This window comes from Amblyomma maculatum, chromosome 11 (genome assembly GCF_055883805.1).
Source record: "Amblyomma maculatum isolate TAMU_Amacu chromosome 11, ASM5588380v1, whole genome shotgun sequence".
In the NCBI taxonomy this organism is placed as follows: Eukaryota; Metazoa; Arthropoda; class Arachnida; order Ixodida; family Ixodidae; genus Amblyomma; species Amblyomma maculatum.
The window spans coordinates 138,266,478-138,291,595 of record NC_139354.1 but is presented as its reverse complement, the minus strand read 5'-3'; the positions used below and the strand labels follow the sequence as shown (position 1 = coordinate 138,291,595).

The 25,118-nt window shown below is 47.5% G+C and overlaps 1 protein-coding gene across 2 annotated transcripts in view; it reads right to left on the bottom strand.

Moving 5' to 3' along the window:
• Positions 1-25,118, bottom strand: part of LOC146175059 (uncharacterized) — a 55,828-nt gene that overhangs the window by 16,054 nt on the left and 14,656 nt on the right. The window lies entirely within an intron of this gene.

Genomic DNA, 25,118 nt, shown 5'->3' with positions numbered 1-25,118 from the left:
ACAGCAATGGGGATACTCCACAAATAATCAGAAAGGTATAGAGGTTGAGGATGCGGCGGAAGCGATCCAATGTACCCTCTTAACAGACGAAACTCAACCCACGCGCCTTGGCAATTCTGTCTGCCAGGATACGTGTCCGAACTTAACTTTTGCCAGGGGGGCGAAACATGCAACGTGGGAGAATCTGCTGGAGAATATAGGCAGTGACCATTATATCTTGAAGATCACGATAACAGCCACCAACATCAAGCGCAAGCTCGGCACGGCCAAGATCACCAACTGGCCGGCCTTCCGCAAGGCATGCACGGACCTGGAAGGGGGGATTACTTCCATAGATGATTGGTGTCAACAACTCAAAGACATCCAGAAGCAGTACACTCAGGAAGTGGATCGCACCGAGCAAACACCAGAGGTGGACCCTCGGCTCCTCAGGCTATGGGAGGCACGCCGAGGGCTCACCAAGCGCTGGAAGAAGCAGCGCTTTAACAGGAAACTCAAGCTGAAGATTGCAGAAGTCACCAAGATAGCGGAGGAGTACGCAGCCCAACTGGCCAGGCAGAGCTGGCAGCAGTTCAGTAGCTCGCTGGACGGCACCCTCAGCACGGCCAAAACGTGGCGTATATACAAGACCCTCCTCGACCCTATCCAAACCAGGGCCGAAAGTGGAAAAGCTATCCGCAGACTAATCCATACCTTCGAGGGTACGGAGAAGGAACTGTTAGATAAAGTAAAAGAGAAATGCTACGGCACGACCTTGCCTGCAGCATACCCGAAACCATACTTGGGAAGACCGAACACCCACCTGGACAGGCCGATCACCAGGGAAGAAGTGTTCGCTGCCATAAAGGTATGCACGCGCAACACGGCGGCGGGTGCAGACAAGATCCATAATGCACTCATACGCAACCTCAGCGACGGGGCGGTCGACCAATTGATAACCTTCCTCAACAACGGGCACTGGGCCGCAGGAAAGGTTCCTGAAGAGTGGAAGCATGCAAAGGTCGTAATGATCCCAAAACCGGGTAAGAAACTCCAGATCGAAAACCTCCGACCTATCTCACTCACCTCCTGCCTAGGCAAGCTCTACGAGCGTGTCGTTACTCGGAGGCTCCAAACTTACATGGAGGATGAAGACCTGTACCCCGCAGCATGTTCGGCTTCCGAGCTCACCTCTCCACCCAGGACGTCCTCATACAACTCAAAGAGGAAGTCCTCACCAATGTCCCGAGCACTGGCGAGAACGCGGTCATGGCCCTTGATATTAAAGGGGCCTTTGACAACGTTAGCCACGCGGCTGTAATGGAAGGACTCGACAGCCTCCACTGTGGCGAGAAGATTAACAGCTATGTGAAGGCCTTTCTCTCCAACCGAACTGCAACGGTTGGGCTCGGAGACCTTCGCAGCAATAAATTCTCGACCCCCAACAAGGGTGCGTCATCTCGCCACTACTTTTCAACGTGGCTATGATCGGACTCGCTAGACAACTTGAGAAGATCGAAGGCATACAGCACGCCATGTACGCTAACGACTTCACGGTTTGGGTTACCTCCAGGTCGCTCGGCCAGAAAGAAGAACGACTGCAAGCAGCGGCTACCTGCGTAGAAGAATATGTCCGTGCACGAGGTCTCGCCTGCTCCATAGAAAAATCCGAACTCTTGCGAGCTCACAAAGGGAAACACAAAGAAGGGACCCTCAATGTCTCCCTCGAAGGACAGCTACGTCCCGAACGAGACAAGATACGAGTCTTAGGAATGTGGCTTCAGAGCAATCAGCGATGTGGCCACACGCTCGGCCTTCTCAAGCAATCGACCACTCAGGTCGCCAGGATGATCACGCGTGTGTCGCAGAAGCGGAGCGGTATGCGAGAGGGGCATACCTTGCGCCTGGTTCAGAGCCTGGTACTCAGTCGCGTAGGCTACGCCCTCCCGTATTTCAACCTCAACAAAGGAGAAGTGGAAAGTGCAGATATCATCATCCGCAAAGCTTACAAGACAGCCCTGCACCTACCAATGAACACCTCTAACGCAAAACTACTAGCTCTTGGCGTTCACAACACCTTCGAAGAGATCAAAGAAGCCCAACTGGTCACGCAGATAGCCAGCCTTCAGCAGACTCCTACGGGGCGCTCGCTTCTTAGGCGACTGGGTCTCGGTGCAACTGCGGAAATCGAGAATCGCACTGCGAGCATACCGAACGCAATTCGCCGGATGCTAAAGGTTAGCTCCCTTCCCCGGAACATGGACCCCAACTTGCATGTGGCCCGTAGAGCAGCCCGGGCGAAGTATGTACAAATAAATTTAGCTATAAGATCCACAACGGTATACACGGACGCGGCTCCGTATGCAGGAAGCTCACATAATACCGCAGTGGCGGTAGCTATTGATTCCAACCTAAAGGAACTAGCTAGCGCCTCAGTCAGGGAATGCACGGTAACCGAAGGGGAGGAGCTGGCCGTTGCTCTTGCGGTGGTAGCCGGGTATCGAAGCAACACGTCCCTTATCATTCTTACAGATTCGAGAGAAGCGTGCTGTAATTACATGAACGGCTGCATAGGTCGCGCCGCGCTCAGGCTCCTCCAGAGCGCGACCCCATCAAAAGTCAAACACAACATCTACTGGGTGCCAGGACACACCGACATAGCGGGGAACGAATGCGCCGATCAGGTAGCTCGAGGGTACACGAGCCGAGCTTCCTCCCAATCGGACGATCTACCCGAGCGAGTCGGCCCTACGTAATCAGACATTCTGAACTACTAAAAGGGGGTACAGATCCGCTATCCGCCGCCTCATCGGGATCTAAAACAACAAGAGGCAGTGTACTGGCAAAGACTGCAGACAGGAACATTCCCTAACCTGCATATCCTAAGCAAAATTTACCCGTCACAATATCGGGACACCTGCCCATGGTGTAGTAGCAAACCTTCATTGTACCACATCACGTGGCAATGTAGAAATAATGATAGCTTTCGCAAAGACCCAAGTGCGGAACAGTGGGAGAGCCGGCTCTCCAGCGGCGATTTGAATTGCCAACTAGGTCTAATCCAGCACGCCCAGCGAGCAGCGAAGCTCAGCGGAGCCCTGGAATAGGGGCACTGACCCTGTGAGAAGACGGAAGATAGACCTCTTCTGCTACTAGCACAAGACCTTCCTAGAGAAACTAACATATTTCCTATCCTATCCTAATCAGGGGGTAGACGAGCCGTACGTGAAAGTGCTGGAAGATATATATAGTGGCTACACAGCAACCATAGTTCTGCATAAAGAAAGTAACAAAATTCTCATAAAGAAAGGTGTTAGGCAAGGAGACACGATCTCCCCAGTACTATTCACAGCTTGCTTAGAGGAAGTATTCAGAGACTTGGAATGGGAGCAGTTAGGGATAAGGGTAGTCGGAGAATGCCTCAGTAATCTGCGATTTGCTGATGACATTGCCTTGCTAAGTAACTCGGCAGATGAACTGCAAATAATGATTGATGACCTAGATAGGAAAAGTAGAAAGGTAGGCTTGAAAATCAATATGCAAAAGACTAGGGTAATATTCAACAGCCTCGGGAAGGAACAGCGGTTTACGTTAGGTAGCGAAGCACTGGAAGTAATAGGCGAATATGTCTACTTAGGACAGGCAGTAACCGCAGATCTGGACCATGAAAAAGAAATAACAAGAAGAATAAGATTGGGATGGAGCGCATTTGGCAAGCACTCACAGATTACGACTAGCAGCTTACCGGTATCGATCAAGGGGAAAGTATACAACAGTTGCATCTTACCTGTACTCACCTACAGGGCTGAAACGTGGAGGCTAACCAAGAGGGTTCTACTTAATGAGGACAACGCAGAAGGTTATGAAACGAAAAATGGTAGGGGTAATATTAAGAGATCGGAAGTGGGCAGAGTGGGTCAGAGAACTAACTCAAGTTACTGACATTCTAGTGGAAATCAAGAAGAAGAAATGGGCATGGGCAGAACATGTAGTGCAAAGAGAGGATAACAGATGGTCGCTTAGGGTAACAAACCGGATTCCAAAGGAAGGAAAGTGTAGCAGGGGGCGGCAGAAAGTTAGGTGGGCGAATGAGGTTAAGAAATTCGCAGGCGTCAAGTGGATGCAGCTAGCACAGAACTGGGTTAATTGGATAAATATGGGAGAGGCCTTCGCCCTGCAGAGGGTATAGTCAGGCCGATGATGATGATGAATTGAAAGTTTACATGCTGTATTGCTGCTGACGCTTTTTAAGCATGAACTGCTTCTAGCCCCTATTCTTGGCCAACCAGGGTGAACACTGTCTGAGAATCATGCCCGGAAAGCGGAGCTCTGAAAATGGTAGGAGGCCTGGCATTGTGCAACGAATCCACTTTTCACATCACTCGAAAGTCAGAATGCTGAGCAGTTGTGTTTGCATGTAATCCAACTTGGGGCTACATATCGAACAAATGACCGCAATGGAAGAGAGTTCTGAGCACTCGTTCAGCCCTGCAGACGCCATGGCAGTGTTTGGCAGAGGCAACACCTGGTTCACTGGCCTGCACCCTTGACTCATAAATATTGACCAGATTGTCAGCGCATCTATCTCTAACTCCTTCTGCAGTCCAGCAAGTGCAGCAGAAATGGTTTGTACCATGGCGTGGCATTGTGTGACATAAGATGGATTGGACCCATCACCTCTGCCTGCATCATCTATAACCCACTACATATAGACAATGCCACCCTTTCAATGCAAGGTATTCTATGTGTACATGTACTCCCAATGAGAGTTTCTTTTTTTGCAGCTGTTGTTGTTGAGATACCAGCACTCACAGCACTGGAGTAAACTGATCTTTTGGCATTGTCAAAACAACATGAATGATACTGTAAAGTGCAGCTATTGAAACTGCAAATTCCTGAACCATAACAATGGATATAATCCTGTTCTCTTGTTCTCTTCCAAAATGACAGCGTCCATTTTGGAGTACATTTTTCCTCTGATGACGCCTTGACAGACCCCCATGGACAGAAGTCATCTACAACCGATTCTTTATGCTGTGCAAAAATATTTGACTGAGAATATTATTTGGTGTTAGGAAATTGAATCGTAGCCATTAACATAATCACAGAAACCATTTCTTTGTGGAAGCCTTTACGCTTTTCTTTCTCCAATCATGAAACCAAGTTCCAAATCCGTTGTTTCCTGTGTAGACCAACAATGCATTGTCCTTCCTAATTTGTCACTAATGGAGCTTTCATCAGAGTGAACTGAATATTTGACATGTCTTAACCTGCACAGACAGTTTCATGCCTAGCACTGACAGAACATACTGGGACAAACACCTTGCGAAATGCCTCTGATAAATCAATAAGGCACAATCAAAAAGTGTTACTTTTGCATTATTAAAATATTATGCATTGTTATGCTCGGAAATATAATTTACTGTTGTTGTTTTTTTTGGCATGTTTAATATATTTTCATTGGATATTTATTTTTTCTGGTAATTACTATGTTATACGAAAAATGGTAAAAATAGTAAAACCTGCTGGGGTGGCACAGTGGTTACAGGCACTCAGCTACTCTGCCAAAGGATGCGGGATTAACTCCCAGCCTCAGTGATCACTTTTCGATGGAGGCGAAAAATTGAGGGACCCGTGTGCTGTGCGATGTCAGTGCAGGTTAAAGGAATATAGACACCAATTTTTGAAACGTCGGAATGAATATGATTGCTTTCCTGGTTATATAGAGATGCTCCCCAAGCAAAGATATTTTATTTGATTTTAAAAACAAGCCAGGCAAGTACTCCATTTTTCAAAACCCATCCACAGTGACATCCCTGTGACGAAAACGTGTACATAGGTAAACATGCCATCATAAAAAAACTGTGACGTAGAGTCAGCAAAGCAAAGAGCAGTGACGACACAGGATAGCTGACCGTGTCTGCACAATCTGCACCTGTGGCCATTGCTGAACAGCGGCGGCGCCGCCAACAGTTCTGGCCGTGCCCTGAGAAAGTTCTATAATTCTGCTTGTTTTACTCGATGGTTTCTTCGTTGGTGCATGTTACAATTACTTCACCAGTGTACATAGGGAGACTGCCTCCTATACTCAGGCCCCAACAGTACGCCTGCACAAGTGCAGGGCTTTCGGCAACAGTGCCTCCTGATGGCGCGCCGGGAATGAACTAAGGCACTCCCCACCTACCCTAGACGTTGCTAGCCCTAGCTGGTTTCGCATCGAAGCGGCAGCGGACGGTGCTTCGAAAAGGGCTAACGCTGTTATAAACGTCGGACTTTCGTGCCACTTTACTGGGAAGCCCAACTCGTAAAATATTGTCTTGCTTTGCACGACGCCTTCAGCAGCGGAGCTACCAGACGTCAGGTGCGTCGTACCCGGCAGCAGCTGTAGGGGAAAAAAAGTTCGCTTGTATCATTGTAACTACTTCTACCAGGACCTCACTACTGGTCAAACAATCCTCGCAATTTAATCGTGATTGATAGTTCTTTGTATGAATAGTTATGTAAGCGAATAAACAGCGATCCACGATAGCTAGATTACCAATAGCGGAGGCTATGAGGCCACTATGACGTGGAAGCCAATAGCGGCAGCCACGGCTTTACACACCCAGATTGCCTTGACTGCGCCAGATGGGGCCACATGCTTGGACCAATCGGCGCATGAGTACGGGAGCCATTCGGAGAGCTTACGGGTTACCAGTTTCCTTCCTCTATGCGGGTTACAGTGGCTGGACGCGTCGTTACTAAAACATTTTTTTTAGAACGCCAACTTGGCTCACAGCGCTGGCCAACTGGATTGAGAAAGCAGCATTACACATGTCCGTATTTCAACATGTCCTACAAGTTGAAATTTCATGCGCGTCAACCCACCAAGCTTTCGTGGCTGCTGCTGATTCCTGCTTCGTCGCTTGAGTTGCAGGAGAGCAGGTTGGAATCAAAGTGCCCAGCAATATCAGCAGCATCCGCGCTACCGGGCGAAACGTTGCAGTACTAGTTATGCTACGCTGAAGCTCTGCTCGACGATATTTTCTTGGACATGCGACCACAAGCAGACGAAAAACGCGACCCGAATGCGTCATCAGATTCTGTACTTACATGATCACCAACCTTGCCAGTAGGGGGTGCTCATGTGGCGTTCTCGTATCTTTGACGTCATCGCGCGCTCGTTCCCGGAGAGATTGAAACTGAAACTGGCCCTGATAAATACACTGATAATAAATTAATTGAGCTGTGCTAGGGCTTTTTGGGTCGCACTCTTCCTGTTTCGGTCCACTGTGGATCGATTAAAGCAAAAATACCGGAACAGAAAATGTACATTTCTATACTCCTTTAAAGAACCCCAGGTGGTCAAAATTTCTGGAGCCCTCCACTATGGCGTCTCTCATAGCCTGAGTCGCTTTGGGACCGTTAAACCTCAAACCAAACCAGAAAACAGCAAAGTTATGTTCTGTATATAACATCAGTTGGTACTTGTATGTTTGACTAGGCTTTAAAGCTTTTGCCACTGTTATTCCTGAGCAATCAGTAGCCACGTTTCCTGTTGTTTGAACAGTGTTTCTGTAATAATTTTTCTGCGTATTTCGCTTAGGTTTCACATATTTATCTTTTTGTAGCTCTTCCCACTCGCATTGCTGTAACCATTTTAAATGCTCGAACACACTAATTGGAATCCTTGCCATTTTTGTTCCCCTAACTGATTTTCAAGCTGAGAATGGCCATATTCAACCACGTCAAAAATGCTTCGGTGCTTTATTTTCACTACTGCATCTTTGTTAAGAAAAAAGCGAATTTGTTTCTCTGCCTCTGTTAAGTTGTATTAAGTTGCCTAGCATAACGGGATGCACATGGCAACAGCAGGAGGGTCGCACTAACCATCCCACTGGGTGCTGCTGACACTAGCGACACCACTGGTTGATGCCACAGCCAGTGTTGCCAACTTAGCAGTTTTCCCTTAAAAATTTAGAAATATTTTACACTGTTTAGCCGGTAAAAATGTTGTACTGTGGAAGGTGAGATTTGTAGATGTTTTTAGGTCCTGTTGGCTTTCTTTTTCGATGGCCATACCCATTCAGCCTCCTTCATGGGCAACCAGTAACAACTATTCTGGATGCAATGTTGCTCCCGAATGCCGACACCGATGATCTCGATCAGGACGACGAGGAATTCACTTAGCGTGCAGAGGAAGCTCGACAACTAGCGCGTGTGCGGATCAAAAATCAGCAAGAGCATGATGCACGATGCTACAATCATAGATAGCAACATGTCATGTACGAACCTGACAACAAAGTGTGGGTCTGGACGCCTATTCGCAGCCGAGGATTCCCCGAAAAACTATTGCGGCGATACTTCGGGCCCTACGTTGTTCAGCGACGTTTAACCGACGTCACATATGAGGTGGTGCCAGACGAGAGGTCGACATCAAAGTGACGCCAGCAACAAGCCGACGTCGTCCACGTTGTACGTATGAAGCCGTACAGCTCGAACCGACCTTGACCTCCTATTTCCTTTTATACTCATCGGGACGATGCTTCCTGAGCAGGGGGCAAATGACGTGTAGAAGACGATGCCAAAGATGACATCTGGGATGACAAGCGCATGCCTGGAAGAAAAAGAAGCTTAAACGCAAGACTCGTTCTGGTCGACCATTCAAACCGTCTATCTTTATGCCCTCCTTGGCGTTCTATTGAGACGTGACAATATTTTGTTTATATTAGTGCCAGGTCTTTACAATTATATTCACTCCTACAAGAGAAAGTTGCTGTGGCGGGCGGATGAAGTCGCTGAGATATCAAGGTGGTGAATATAGTCGCAGACCAATATTTTTCGGAGCTTCAAGGGGCCGAAAAAGTGTAAAATAAAATAACGAATTCACAGGAAAAAGCTGGCTGTTGTTTAGCTCTGGTTAACCCTAGTTGAATTACGAAAGCAACGACTGCATGGCTATGACGACTAGGCTTTTATTCTTTATACCAATGATGACGCCGCGATGATCAATAAAGTAGTGGGACTTGGTTTCCACTCTACTAACAATGTGCTCTGTATCTGCCGATGCTCCGCGTGAAACCAAGTCTAAACCGTTTCCCAGTGTGTGGTGGTTTGAGGTTGGTGCTGGCTCAACTCGAGTAGAAACCGCTCCTCTGCAGAAGGCGGAGTTCTTGTCTTTATTGAAATCCCCCGTCACAACAACCAACTCCTTTTCAGCTCGGCTAGGCATTCCAGCAGCCAGAACGTCCAATGCAGTTTCAACGCTGGCCTCTGGAGATATATACACCCTGGTTAGTATGACCCCCGCCTCGCACAGTTTCACACGGACAGTTTCCCCCTGTTCAGTAAGTAGATTAGCATGGAGGAGTGCCTTCAGACTGTCTTTTACATAAACGCATACCCTGGCGTTTCGCTACTGATCTAATTTCCTGGCCGCAGCAACGACACTAAAGCCTGGGATCAATGTGACCCCATCTTACACGACTCCCGTCTCGGTAAAGAAAAGCACATGTGCAGACATGAATAGAGTATCTCTGCCTATATCCTGCACGTGGCTTGTAAGCGACCGAACACTGAGTGTCGCGATGATGATGCAGTGGTTCTCTATAAGGTCCTTGCATCAATCGTAGACAGTGTAGGCAGATGCTGCTTCTTCTTCGGTTGCCACAGAGTGCAAGCGAGCTCGCTCAGCTGCATCGGCGAGCCGCCGTGTCTCGAGTCTTCTTGCATGTTCTTCCTCAGGTTCCTCGGCACATCGTGTATGCAGTGTCTCACTCCGATGCTCTCGAGTCTCTTCCACAGTTCTTCTAGCCGAATCTTCATTACGACGCTTCTCGAGTTGTGCGGCATATTCTTCTGCTGTCTCTTGAGCGCGTTTTCTTCCTCGCTTTGTTCTGTCGCTGTTTCCTTTTCTTTACGCTCTCTATAACAGTTAGATTTCACAGAGGCGAGCGCACATATATTGCACTCCTCCAGCAGCGTCACATAACCATTTAGACACATAACTAGAAGGTTGGTTTTAATGGGGGCTGGCCCAGAAGCACCAGACAGCACGTCGAGGGCACCGAGAGACAGTCGGCATCCAAGTTCAGCTTCTTCACACCAAACGACACGAAGCCACTTCTGCTTCTTCACGCCAATGCATGAGACTCGCGATGAGTAGTCGCCCAGCAGCTGCTATTGCACACGCTGCAATATATACCCCCACGAGCCGACCCCTCCTGTCCCTCTACCCCAGCAGACCACATCTGGTGGAGCGCATCTTTAAGGGTATGATGCGATAGCGTAGGCTACCAGCCCACATATTGATACGTGGCAAGGTTAGTCCACGAAGGTTAGTCCAGGCTGGCACAGCACACAAAACACAGAAACACAGCAGCGTCGACCTTATTCTAGCATTAATCATTGCTACCACTTTGTCTTCTTCTGTGTCACTGTTGCTGATCGTTGTCATCTTCAACTTCCAGCGATGCAGGGCATATATGTCACATTACCCCCCCCCCCACGAAAAGCAGTCTCGGTGCACACTAGGACGAACTTCTACATAGGTAGTACGGCTTCATTCGGGCGACATGAACAATCTCGGTGCGTGGCATAAAGAATTGTTGTGGCGGATGTACAGGGGCGATCTCACATGTCACAGGAGTGACTGGCCGTAAAACACAGTAGGGTCCTGCGTAGCATGGCAAGAGCTTCTCACATAGCCCTACTTTACGAGCGGGAGTCCAGGGCAAGACGAGAGAGCCGGGAGAGAAGTGGACATCCCGGTCACGAGAATCATGGCGCTGTTTTTGAGAACTTTGGGAGGAAGCTAGTCGGCGGCGAGCAATAACACGGGCAGCGTCAGCTCGGGAGATGGCGTCACGAACGTAGGAACTGGCGTTAGCGGTGGAAGGCAGTACGCTGTCAAACGGAAGGGGAGGGTCACGCCCTTATAGAAGATAAAAAGGTGAATAGCCCACAGTGTCGTGACGAGAGGAATTGTACACAAATGTTACAAACAGCAAAGTAATATCCCAGTCACGGTGATCATCAGAGACATACATTGACAGCATCTCCGTGAGCGTGCGGTTGAGGCGTTCGGTGAGGCCGTTCATTTGTGGATGGTAAGCGGTGGTAAAATAGTGCTTGATGGAGCAATACTGAAGAATTTCATCGACTACTCGAGCAAGAAAGCAACGGCCACGGTCAGTGAGCAGCTGGCATGGAGCACCATGGAGCAGGATGACGTCGTGGAGAAGAAACGCAGCCATGTCAGTTGCACAGCTGGTGGGTATCGCTCGGGTGACAGCGTAGCACGTAGTATAATCCGTGGCCACCCCAATCCATTTATTCCCCGACGCAGAAAGTGGGAAAGGCCCGAGGAGATCAAGACCAACTCGGGAAAACGGGTCTACTGGGATGTCGATCGGCTGCAGGGATCCAGCAGGCTTCTTTCGTCGCTGACACCGGTCACAAGAAGCCACGTAACGACGAACAGAGCGATAGAGGCCTGGCCAAAAGAAGCGGCGGCGGACGCTGTCGTACATACGAGATACGCCAAGATGACCTGCTGTAGGTGCGTCGTGCAGCTGTTGAAGAACGGTGATACGCAGGTGTTCGGGGACTACGAGCAGAAGCTCGGTGCCATCTGGTCGCATATTCCGTCGATATAAAGTGCCGTTGTGGAGCACAAACAGAACTAGGGTAGCGTCAAAGTGATCAGTGCTGAGGCGAATGATAATGCTGCTAAGCTTCGGATCTGAGCCTTGCTCATGGCGAATGTTTGAAAGGTCAGAGATGGCCAACACATGTGTCATCGTCACACTCGCTCGCAGGTGGCGGATCTACCGGGTTGCGGGACAGGCAATCGGCGTCAGCGTGCAACCGGCCAGACTTGTGGACGACAGAAAAAGTGTATTCCTGAAGGCGGAGGGCCCAACGGCCCAGGCGACTAGTAGGGTCCTTCAGCATAGAAAGCCAGCATAAGGCATGGTGGTCTGTGATGACAGAGAATGGGCGGCCAAACAAGTAAGGGCGAAACTTTGTAATGGCCCACACGAGGGCTAAGCACTCACGTTCTGTGATCAGTAATTCAGTTCAGCCGCAGAAAGGAGGCGACTGGCATAAGCAATGACGCGAGTGCGACCCATCTGCTGTTGGGCGAGTATAGCACCAATACCGTGACCGCTGGCATCGGTGCGTTCCTCCGTTGGTGCCGAGGGATTGAAGTGTGCCAGGATGGGCGGGTTGGTGAGGGCTGCAATGAGTGCAGAAAAGGCTTGGGATTGTTCTTGGTCCCAGCAAAATGGAGTGTCGTTCTTCAAAAGATTGGTGAGTGGACGAGCCGTCTCCGCGAAGTTGGGTACAAACCGCCGAAAATAGGAGCAAAGCCCAAGAAAACTATGTACGTCACTGGTACAACGGGGTGTAGGAAATGCACTTGCAGCACATATTTTGTCTGGATCGGGTTGAACGCCACGGGCGTCGACCACATGACCGAGCACCTTGAGTTAATGTCGGCCGAAGCTACATTTCTTCGAGTTCAGCTGAAGGCCAGCTCTTCAGAAGACGCCAAGAATGGCATCAAGGCGATGGAGATGGCTCTCGAATGTAGAGGAAAATACAATGACGTCATCGAGATAGCACAAGCAGTCGTCCATTTCAAGCCACGCAGGAGAGAGTCCATCATGCGCTCGAAGGTTGTGGGCGCATTACACAAGCCGAAAGGCATCACCTTGAATTGATACAGGCCATCAGGAGTGACGAAGGCGGTCTTCTCTTGGTCCAGTTTGTCGACTGCGATCTGCCAATAACCGCAACGAAGATCAATGGAAGAGAAATAGCTGGCACCGTGCAAGCAGTCGAGGGCATCATCTATCCTGAGGAGCGGGTAAACGTCCTTCTTTGTAATTTTGTTCAGGTGTCGGCAATCAACGCAGAACCTCCAGGTATTGTCCTTTTTAACAAGCACGACAGGCGTCGCCCAGGGACTGCTCGAAGGCTCTATAATGTTTTTTGTTAACATCTTGTCCACTTCATCTTGTATGACGCGACATTCAGAAATGGCGACTCGATAAGGTTTTCTGTGAATTGGGCTGGCATCACCGGTATCGATGCGATGTGTAACGAGGGACATTTGTCTTAAGGGGCGGTCACCAAAATCAAAAATATCGCTGTACGAAGTCAGAAGGCTCGTAAGTGCTGTAGCACGGTCAGGGCGCAAGTTAGGTGCGACCATTCCTGATATGCGGGCCTCCAGAGGTAGGGACGGTGCAGGTCGTGTCGACGCTTTAGCTGCAGGGTCAGGTAAAAGAGCGGCCACAGTGACGTCAGACAGTGGGGTCAGTTCGGCGAGAGTACCTAATGCCCTCAGGAAGACCGTGCACAAAAAGGCCGAAGTTCAAGACTGGAATATAAGCGTTGTTATTTTCTAGGTGCACGATGGTATGAGGGAGAGCGATTCTATGCTGCAGTGTCACGTCGGTTATGGGGCAAACAACGTAGTCGCCATCAGGAACGGAGGGGAAAGGCGACATGAGCACATACACTGCAGCTTCTGGTGGCAGACGAGTAAATGTAGAGGAGCGGAGACGGAGCGTTGAAGTATCAGAGGTCTGTTTGTCAGGACAGAGTGGGAGGTTAAGATGAAACAGTCCAGAAGAACAGTCAATAAGCGCGGAATGTGCAGTTAAAAAGTCGAGTCCTAATACAACGTCGTGAGCGCAACTGGTGGTGACTGTAAATAGCACAGGGATATGGCGGTCGGCAATGTTAATTCTCGCAGTACACATACCAATCACAGTGGCTGTGTTGCCATCAGCAACACGAACGGTAGATGAGGGAGCGCGTGTGAGGTGCTTTGTTGAGGCGTTGACGGAGCGAGGAACTGATGACGGAAATGTGGGTGCCAGTGTCAATAAGGGCAGAAACTGAGATTCCATCCACAAGAATGTCAATGAGATTACGTCTGGGTGCGAAGGTCAGTTCCGAGTTGACAGTCCGGGTCGGTAATGCAGCGTCACTTCCGGGCGCTGCATTCGCTAGTTTCCCAAGTAGGTGCCGGCGTATGATTAGGAGGAGCCGCGACTAGGTACCGGTGAACGGGATCGATGAGCCCGGGGAGATGGAGATCGGCTGTAGCGACGAGCAGTTGGGACGGTTTCGGTGCGAGGTTCATCTGGTTGAGGAGGAGAGTGTGCAGGTCGATCATAGGCGAAGCGGGGCTCCTCTGGTGGGGCGACAAAGCGTCGAGGTCCATAGTAATACTGACGGTCAGCGTTGTAATAGAAGCGAGGGATGGGGAAAGTACGGCTACGGCAATACCGCGAAGTGTGGATGGCTCGACAGCAGGGTGCAGAGTGGCACACCTGTGGCAACCCTGCAGAGTGGCACACCTGTCGTCTGAGGTGTGCCACTCTGCAGGGTTGTAACCAAGGTAGTGACGTGGGGAGGCTGAGTTGGTGGTTGTAGCAGCCGCTAAAGGAACAGGGTGCGATGGTGGCGGGGGCGGCACGGAGCTAGCGGAGAGGGCGACGTTCGCAAGTTCCTGGCGGACAACGGCCTGTATCATGGCAACGGTGTCGGGCAGCGGAGACAAGAGTGGTGCAGGAGTTAGGGCTTCAAGTTCTCTGCGGACAATCCGGGTCACGGTCATGGGATGGGAGGGTTGGTGCAAAGGGGCCAGGTCATCGCAGGACGAGGTAGCCGCCGTGTTCGGAAGACACTCAAAGCGATGTACGAGACGTCTTTGTTTAGCCTGCTCGAATTTTCGGCAGACTTGGAGCACCGAGTTGACGGTAGAGCAATCCATGCAGAATAGGATGTGGTACGCATCATCCGCGATACCCTTGAGGATATGCCCTACCTTGTCACTTTGCGGCATGGAGGTGTTAATGTTGCGACAGAACGCAAGCACATCCTGAATGTAGGCGAGGTAGGACTCTGTGGGGGATTGAACACGAGAAGAAAGTTCCGTTTTTGCAGCCAGAGCGCGTCCAATTGGTTTCCCGAACAAGTCCTTAAGCTTGCGCTAGCAGGTATTCCAGGTAACGAGCTCTTGTTCGTGGTTTTGAAACCATGTTCGAGCTGTTCCCGCCAAATAAAAGATGATGTTAGGAAGCATGATGGTGGCGTTCCAGTGGTTGTTCCGGCTGCAGCACTCATGCTTGTCAAGCCAATCGTCAACGTCTGGATTGTCGTCGCCATTAAAGATGGGAGGGTGGCGAATTTTCGTTAGAACAACTGGCTGAGCCGATGTTCCCGCGGTGGTAGGGGCTGCTTCGGAGTTCATCGTGGCTGTTTGAAACGTGGTTGTGATCTCAGGTAGGTGGCGGCCGCTTCGTAAATCCAGCTTTTGGCAGCGTAAATGGGCTAATTGGCGCGTACGGGGATCTTGATTCACCTCCACCAAGGTGATACGTGGCAAGGTTAGTCCACGAAGGTTAGTCCAGGCTGGCACAGCACACAAAACACAGAAACACAGCAGCGTCGACCTTATTCTAGCATTAATCGTTGCTACCACTTTGTCTTCTTCTGTGTCACTGTTGCTGATCGTTGTCATCTTCAACTTCCAGGGATGCAGGGCATATATGTCACAATATAAAGCCTCACTTTAACCAAGCTGTATGAATTTGCCTTAGTGGTATATAGAGATAACGTGAATGCCAGGGTCCTGACACGCTGATTTTGACAAAACTGTCCCATGTGAAACGAGAGATCTAAGTTGGCAGTTCCTGCCATTTGCGGCTACGGCATACACGACGAGCCGAGCCGAGCTGGCTGGTGTAGCGTTACTTTCGCAACAAAACACCACTTTATTTACCAAACAGCTTTAGAAATTGGTCAATCTGTTTCTGTGTAAATCTCCTTATTCTCACTGGCAGTCTCCTCTCCGGCGAGGCAGTGACGGCGGGGAAAACTCTGCAACGGTTGGAGCGACGCGATGTTCAAATGGAAAGAGGCGCGAGACATTGGTAAACTAGTTCAGGAAGAGTGTTGCTCTTCCCACGCGATTCTACGATGTCAGCGCCCTTTTTTTTTCCCACATGAACAAAAAAAGAAGTGGCGGTGGTGCTTCTTTCTGCAGAAGCAGTGGAAATCATCAACTCTGCATGTTGATTTAAAAAAAAAAGAAAAGAATGGAAGGCACTATCTCGCGAGCTCTCTCGGTGGTTGTGCTTAGTTGGGATACCCAATGAATTGCAAAATGAAGTGAAACCAGTGCCTTTTGTCAGCTAGCAGCAGGTGCTTTTCGGGGCGCTAGAGAGACATGCAATGTTTTTTTCTTTAACCTTGCACATTGCCATGTGTAAGTAGTGTTGTGCTGCCGCTACGGCGATGCACCCAAGCTGTGACCATATGGCCAAGTGATAGAAGCATGCTAGAGCTTATTGGCCCATTCTCCATGGGGCAGAGCTCTGTTGCCGCAACTCGACTGATGATGAATCCCATCCTAATTATTCAAACCGGACTCCTAAGAGAGCCATAGAGGAAGGGCCGACGGTGCAGGCCGCCCCATTTTGGGAGTTACAGGTCCACTGACCCATCACAGCTAGTGGTGACAGCATCGAGAGTATAGTGATCTGTGGGATGCATGCAAAGCAGCCTCGACGTTGCAGAAAAACAAAGGGGCAGCGATGGTGTGGCAATTTTTCGTAGCTTTTGACCCGCAATAGAGAGAAAAAATCTAGAAAATCGAACAAGAAAAGTTTCATACATTCGAAATTTTGGTTGGTGTTATACACAGACTCTGGAGCAACGTGACGATGCCATGGCAGAATTGGAATAATCAATTAGGCCCGAAAAGTCGGGTGCCCGAAAAATCAGTCTGCAACTGTATTGGAACACGCCCAACACGCCTTGAATTGATTTATCTTGCATTCTTTAATGGCACTGTCAAGTTTAATGTTACCGGAACCTGTCGAGTATGTGCGGATGTTTAGTAAAGTGTGGCGGCAGGACCCTAAGTTTGAAGACAGAGTACTGGAAGTTTTAAATGTTAATGAGCATTAAAGATTTGTCAGTTCCCCTTATGGAGTCCATAAGTTCCATGAGAAATGATCGCTTTCATTCAACTGCAATGGGAGAAGCCATCTCTTATCAGCTGGAAGAGCTGTGGGATCAGAGCACAGATAAGCAAAACGGCTTACTTTGGTGAGCGGTTCGGAAAAGCTCAAATGAGCCGGCTCACTTGAACGGCTCAATGGCTCACTTAAATCTGTAACTAACTGGGTGACTGGCTCGCTCAGGGGGCGAGCCTGAAGTATAATTTAAATGCAGAATTCTTTTTTTAATTAAGTATGCACTTTGTAGCTAGAGCCCACGTTAGTCCTTTTCTCTTTTCTGAATTGACCTTCTATGCTCCTGCTACCCGCCCCCTTTTCTTGCTTTACCTTTTTCATTTTTTACATTACATTAAGTACACCCCCGTAAAAATATTCTTTAACTAGCATTTAGTTCCACTTTGTGCCAGTTTTTCTCAAGACCCACGCTCTGAGCCCCCAGTGTTTCTTTTCTACCTGACGACAGGTTTCTTCCCCGGTCCCCTGGCTCCCACTTGTTCAACCTTCCTGTTTTTGCCGCCAAACACACGGGCCGAGCGTTTTTCATTCATGCAATCATTTTGTGTCTACGTTAAGCCGCATCGTTCGCCGTTCATGTTGTAAGCTCTGGTTTTAATTTTCCAAAGCATGTTTCTCGTGTAGAGCAGACGACGCGTTATAGTTGGTGCTGTTCGTACGTGAACAAATTTTTTTTTTTTTATGCTGGGGTGGCTGCGGAAGGGATTATGCATTTGGCATTCACCTTGTTCTAACGCAGTTTGAAAAACTCCGAATACCAAGCATATAAAGCGTTTATGTCGGAGAATGCAAAACAAGACGCATGAAACCGGTGACGCACTTGAAGGATACCCGCAGCATTGTTGAGTCGCTAGAGCGGAGCCACGCAACGGCAGCAAGGTAGCCGACGGCACTCCAACTGTTTTCAGCATAAGAGAACAGAGCGTGGAGACCGCAGACAATCAAGGTTCTCTAGCAAACATAGCAGCCGAGTGGCACTGCCGCCGTGCCTCGATCATTTTCTTTTCTTTCTATGCCAGCTCGATCCCCCTTGAAGTTTCTTTCTCGCACTACTAATGGATGGCGTGCAAATCACACCCGGCAGAAGATTCAGCCCTGAAGAAACGGTTCCTCACGGTTCACTGAATAACGGCTCTCCAAAGGAACTGTCACTCAGTGGCTCAGTGAGCCATGGCACACTCTTGCTCTTTTGAGAGAACCTCTCAAAAGACAGTCGAAGCCGAGGGGATGGCTGCGACCATGGCTGCGACTCCTGTGAGAAAGGGCAGAAAGGCAGTTACTTTCTCAGATCGCTAACAGATGGTAATGAAGTCGCACCGAGAAGATGACCCGGGAAGTCCGGGGCTCCGACAAAACAAAAAGAAAATGAGCCGGCTCTCCAAAAGAACTGCCGCTCCCTTTTTGTGCGCCACGGCTCACTCGCTTTTTTGAAAGAACCGGCTCAGTAGATTCGGCTCGCTCCTGAGCGGCCCACCTCTACAGCAGAGCTGCATTCTGAGATGAAGTGAGCAAGTACGGGCATGCTTCCGAGAAAAATTCCTTCTTCAAGCTGGCCGAGCTTTCCCCCTTCATGGCGATGCTGCTCAGCATCGGCATGTTAGAGTCAACTAAACATTGTCAAATGCAAACAGGCAACCTATGTAGAGAAAAATGATGAATCCCATGTTTATTATTTGAGCCATATAAGTGTTCTCCAAAATATTGGCATGGATACATGAGGGTGTACGTTGGTAGCAATGCCGAGATCCTGCCCAGAACCGTAAGCACGAACGGATAACTGCCATGAAGCTATCGATGTCTTTTTTTTAGTGATAGTGCCCGCAATCGGCAGTGTGTGGTGACGAAAAAAAAGTAGTTTAGCAACTTTCAACCTACAGACCTACACATAGCAGGCAGCATATTCTCTAGAATGAAGAGAATCGTGGTCTCAAGTTTCTAGCCACAAAAAAAAAGTGCTTTGATACAGTAATTATGGTATTACCTGTATTGTTTGCTAACCAAATAACGAAAAACATTGTGTAAAAATTAACTTTTCGATGCAAATATTAATTTTCGTGATTTTTAGTGGGCTTTCGGTCTTCCTGTCGCCAGTTTTCTATTTTTGAGTTGGCAATTATGGCCACAGCCTGCTTTCCTCCATATATCACAGTTGGTCAGTTGGTACAGATGGCACAGCTTGCAGGGTGCACAAACGAAAACACCCACACCACATTTTTCTCCCACCTTCTTCAGACAGTGAATAAAATTTCAAATTGCTGCCATTCACACCTGTCGATTTTATGTTCGGGTACACTGAGGGCTTACAGTAGTAAACGGCGACTCAGCAACCTGAAAAATAAAGGGGGGGGGGACCCAGCAGAATGAAGGCGATCCATCTGAGCAGCAAAACTGGTCTGCACCGCGTGACAACAAGATTTAAAAAGTGATGACCTCAGGCATGAGGATGCCATTTCCTTCTTAACAAGATTAAAGCAACTGGAATGATTTGGTAAAATAGCCTTCTTTGACCTAGGCATGTACACCCTACGCAGGTGGTACCATTCATTAAAAAAACAATCCCAGATCTAAGAAATGACAAAGAGTTCAAAAGTTGAAATTAAACCAATATCAGAAGGTACTAAAACTTCATTATCAATCACATTTCGTGCATTCTAAATCTGCTAAACTAATCCGAAACTTAAAGTCCTAGCAAAAGTGGTCTCTGCTAAAGATCCTATGCCCCAATACACGTGATCACAAAACTGATGATTGGTGGAAGCTTCAAGTTCTACCCTACGGCCACAAAACCTTGCATGGTATGAAGAAGGTGGGAGAAAACTTTGTGTGGATGTTTCCTTTTCCACACCCTACAAGCTGTTACATGCGTGCCAATTTAACAAACAAGGACATACAAAACACAGGTGGGCTGTGGTACCAACCACAGGCTAAAAATGATAGGTACCCTGCAAAAGAAAGCAATATAAACAAGATTCTGTCCTGGTGCAGTTTGGTTCATGTCGGAAAAACCAGGAGCTGCATTAACAAGCACCTACTGGTCTTTAGGTTCACATTGCAGGCAGCATTCATCCAAATTAACTGTCAATCACGCGACTAAAAACTGAAGTCACTTTTGAGGTGTATACAAAATAACCGGTGTCACTAATGACAAATACCACATGAAATTATCTAAGCATTGCAGACAGAGAGATCAACTGAGTCAGCTAGGCTTTGGTTCCCTTGTATCAGAAGCAACTAAACTTTCTTGCTTTGGTAAGGGGAATCTATGAGTTTGCACAGTCTTGAGTGCTTAATGTGCATGAATAATGTTATTGAAGAAATAAGACATTTGTCTTTGGCTGACCATTTAGCAATATACCATATTTTCTTGTGTACAACAGAAGTTTTACATAATTTTCTGAAGTGCGTCCTATACAACAGTGCGTCTTATGTGCATTGTTTTCGTTTTGCGCAATGTTCTTAGGCAAACTTTATCTGGAACGGTAATGGTAGTGCTGCCTGCAATTACAATATTTGCAATCATTATAGTGCTCTAGAAATTGTACAGCTGTCTCATCGGCAGAATGCCAAAAGGTGGCAACATCCATGCTCCTCGCTCTTCCCACGCTGCAAGACAAGCCATATCAAACCGACTCTCTTTTCCAGTAAAGATTTATGGCTATTGCATGTGTGTTGTCTCCTTCCTTCATGTGCTTTGCCACGTGCATCAGAGCACTCGCACGCAGCGACGATCAGCGCCATTATAGAGGGCACAAAGAGGATGCCTGAGCGCTGTCGCGGAAAATTGGCAACCGCGTACCAAGATGAAGCTTTGCAGGGCTTTGAGTAATATAAAGTTTTTCTGCTCTCACTGAGCGAGAACTTTTTCGCGCGTAAATGTTGCCTCTCTTTTTTTTTTATCATTCGGCCGAGTAAACATGCTAGTTAAATCTTGTTACAAGAGACACTCGGTTATAAGAGACATTTGAAAATGGTTTGGTTGGTTTCCCTATGTCTGCCATGTTAACAACATTGCATACAAGAGACATGGTTACAAGAGACACTCGGTTATTAAGGACAACTTTTTCAGGTCCCTGGAGTAAATTCTTCACTATTTACAAGACACACAATCCAGGTGTGCTCATGTAATGCATCTAGAACGTACCAACTCGTACATGATGCACTTCAGATTCCCTTAGCTAAATTCTGTTCCATATCAGTGTACTTTCTATTGTGTATGTCAGGAACTTAGGAGTGCTTCCCCATGATTGGAAAGTCAAAATGGCATCGCATTACTGTTACCTACGAAGCAAATCAAAATGCATGAATGACATCCAGCATTTTTTAACTCCTCACTGTTAAAATTTGATCACAAGAGAATCCTGATGTCTTTCTCTTTGTGAATCATCTGAGGGTGACGAGCCTGTAAGCATCTGAGGGTGACGAGCATGTAAGAGTGCCTCAAAGGTGTTAGAGCAACAGGAAGGCTTGCAAAGTGAAGTGCTTTACCTCCAGAATTTGGGAATACACTCTACACTCACAAAAATACATACTAGTAGGAATAACTTCTTTAAGCTTTCCTAAACAATTTCTTGTTAATGCATGTGAATGCATTTATATACTGATGTGCAGTAAACTGATCAACACAGTGATTTTAGAATATTTGGTTACAAGAGACCTTGCTTACAAAAGACATGTTTTTCGGGTCCCTTGAGTGTCTCTTGCAACAAGGTTTTACTGTATATATATTCAAGTCCTATTGCCCTAACCTGAATAAACTGAGGTGCGTCTTATACAAGGGTGCGTCTTATAAACTGGAAAATAAGGTAAGTACATAACCTTTGCAACTTACCCTACTTTCGGTACAAGATCACCTCCAAGGTGTGGGGTTGTATTTATCAGTGGGAAAAGTCTAGCTCTGTACTTATTCCAGGATTAGGACGACATCAACTCGTTCCTTCGCCAATTCAGCCACATAAGCATTCCGGGTGTCATCATTGACTGCAGTCTTCAGCAGTCAAAACGTGTGGATTCAAATGTTTACATTCGTGCCTCGATATGATCAGTAAAACCAAGTGTTAATAGCGGGAAAATCACCCTTCCTGTACGGTCAGATTTCAAAAAGCCTTAGTGTTGAGTTGCATATTGTACCAACTTCCTTTATTTCCCAATTTCACCATGGTTTGAATGCTCCAACATGTTGCAGGGAAAAAGCCTCAGAAGAGCCCTTGGAGTTCCACAGGAGGCCACGAACAATGCAGTTTTTTATGAGTCACTATCGAGACGTCTTAGCCTCAACACTTCACAAAGGTTATTAATGCAACTGGGTCATCTCAGAGATGGTAGCTGGGCTAGCTTTCCTACAGTGCGTCCAGAATAGATCTGAGCACCTGGCCTCCCTGACACATAATACCCTTTATTTCCCTAGGTCTCGATGTTCACAAACGAAGCAAGAGATTTAAAACACCCCGATCACTTGAGAGTCTCGATTGCAGGTTGACAACCCGTCACAGTTGGGTTAAATGTGACAGCAACATGTTCGCTTGTCCCTCGAAAAGTATTTTTTTTTTTATTTATATTCTCAGCAACATTAGTGAGGAGTGGGTTCATTACACAAATAAATATGTTCATCTTCCCTGATGGTTCTGTGGGCAAGAGCCGTAAAGTTAGCACTGCTAGAGTATCACAGTCCGCCTTTAAATATGACCCAGTCTCCACGCTTTACTCGAGTCATGTCCTCTACAGTGGCTGAAAGTGTTGCTAATAATGTAGCCTTTTTAAAGCCAGGAGCTTGTATGGCGCAACCTATTGCCACCCTGGTGGATTCCAAATTTGCCCTTCAGAGGATATTGCGTGGTTTCCCTTCTGATAGGGGATCTCTTAGCTGTCTGCATTTTGTGTACAATTTCCAAGGGTGCCCTCGCAAATAGGTGTGTCCTGGGCAATCATAGACCAGGCATTTCCCCCATAAAGCGCTGTCTGAGAACCCATCAGGGAATGCCCGCCAAGATATCATGAGAACATTCAAAGGAACATTGCGCAGTCATTTCAGTACCCTGCGGTGTCCACCCAATAAGCCATGTGTGATCAAGGGGCTAAGAAGACCACAAGACTGCATTTGCATGAGCTCTGATTGTATCATTGTGTGGATGAACAACACAGCCCTGGCATAATATGTGTTCCGTTCCTCTTGTGCCATGTGCATCATCTGATGTGCCGTCCTACCTACAACGTGTAAAGGTATGTCTTGCTCACTTCCCTAAAGAGGAAAGGAATTCTTCAGGCTTCACCTGAGTAGCAACCAAGAGTAACAACCTTGGACTCTTTAACGTGCACTGGCATCACTCCAGAAATTTTTACCCCCCAAGGTTCGTGCACTGACTTCAGACAGCACACCGGGCGCCTTACTTTTCGCCTCCATCAAAAAGTGGCCTCTGCAACCGGGATTCGATCCCACATCATTCATCTACTGTGGCTAACTGCATAGATGGCAATGACAGCCTGTCAGGGGTGACCAATCTGTGTCCTAAAGGGACAGCCTATTGAGTTTTTCAGCAACTCTTTTCTTGGATCAACTGAAAGCTCCTTTTTTCTACATAGTAAGGAATACACAACAGTGGCACTGAGAAACACAGTGGAACAAATTAAAGTAAATTTTCTATATGGCAGTGTCGTTTTCTCAATGGTGGACAGTGTGCAAACCCTAACTTCAGGCCCACAATATGTAGTTAGTATGGTAAATCTATAGTAATATGTGCAACTGTACTAACACGACACCTGCCGCACCATTTAGGTGACTAGCAGAGGCAATACTGTGGATAGCACTAACCAAGATACACAAATTTTGTTACAGCTAGACAACCAAACCAGTTTTAAACACAATAGTGAAGAAATGAGCTAAACAAAACTGGTAATGTCTGTCACAAATATACCTACAACTTTTCTTTCCAGTAGCAGTGCTGTCGGTGGCAGGGCCACTGCAAGTATAGCGGCAGTTGTGTGATTTCTTTTTTGAAAGCAATTTAAAAGTGGATCAACCAAGATTAAGCAGTGAAAGAAGCTGTATTGTATTGAAAGAGAAAAAAAGGCTGCCTTAAGTTGATATGAAAAAATAATAATAACTGTCTATACGATGCTCTGGCATGGTTATATATATATATATATATATATGTAGTATGTATATGAACATCATCCATTGCAGGCAGCTTCTGTGTTAGCGGCAAGGAAAGGACATAGCATGGCACCCCCACCTGCTCAAATGCGACTTTCTTGATCAATTTAAAATATAAATTTCAGCCTAAATTACAATTCTTACCCTCGTTACAGTTACCAAGTGATCAGATCTACAACAATATGCCAACATGTTTATAGCGTTCTTCAACAGTAGATCATCCCTTTAATACAGGATACTAATTGCCATATAGTACGTCGCCATGGTGAAACACCTGCCGACAGGTTCCGCAAGGCCGACTTTGCCAGTAGCTAGCAGCAACCTGAACCCAAACTCAATAAACCACCTCTTGGAAGAAGGTAGCAGAGCAGGTAACAACACAAAGCATAAGAAGCCCACACACACACACAAGGACAAGTCTATCATTGTGACACTATTATCAATAAACCAGTCGCAAGTCTAAGCTCACCTCATCTTATTCTTAAAAGCAACGTTCTTTCTAGAATATCCTCCTTCCATAACCTATACATTAAAAATGCGCTCTGAGAACATGACCTGGAAGGTACTTCCTTCTGATGTTGTAGCAACCAGAGCAGCTCCACAACATGCGTCACACTATTAGGAAGGCACCCAGGTTGCATTTTCTGTATGTAACTGTGACCCCATGTTCACTGATACTAAAAAATACCTTCGAGGCCATGTCGCCAAACTCAGTGTTTGGACTGCGCCGAGCAATGACGACGCTCGGGCCAGACCCACCTGTGGGAGTTTGCACATCAGGGAGACATTGACGTCCAAATGTGACCTCCCTGTCCCTACTCCCTTCTCTCGTGAACAGGCCTTCATGCCAGCTTCATTTAGTAATGATTACTCACTCACTCTGAGAACAAACTGCGGCCTCAATTGCGGTGTCAGTGTCTGCTGTCTACCTCTGCTATGCTGCTGGTCAC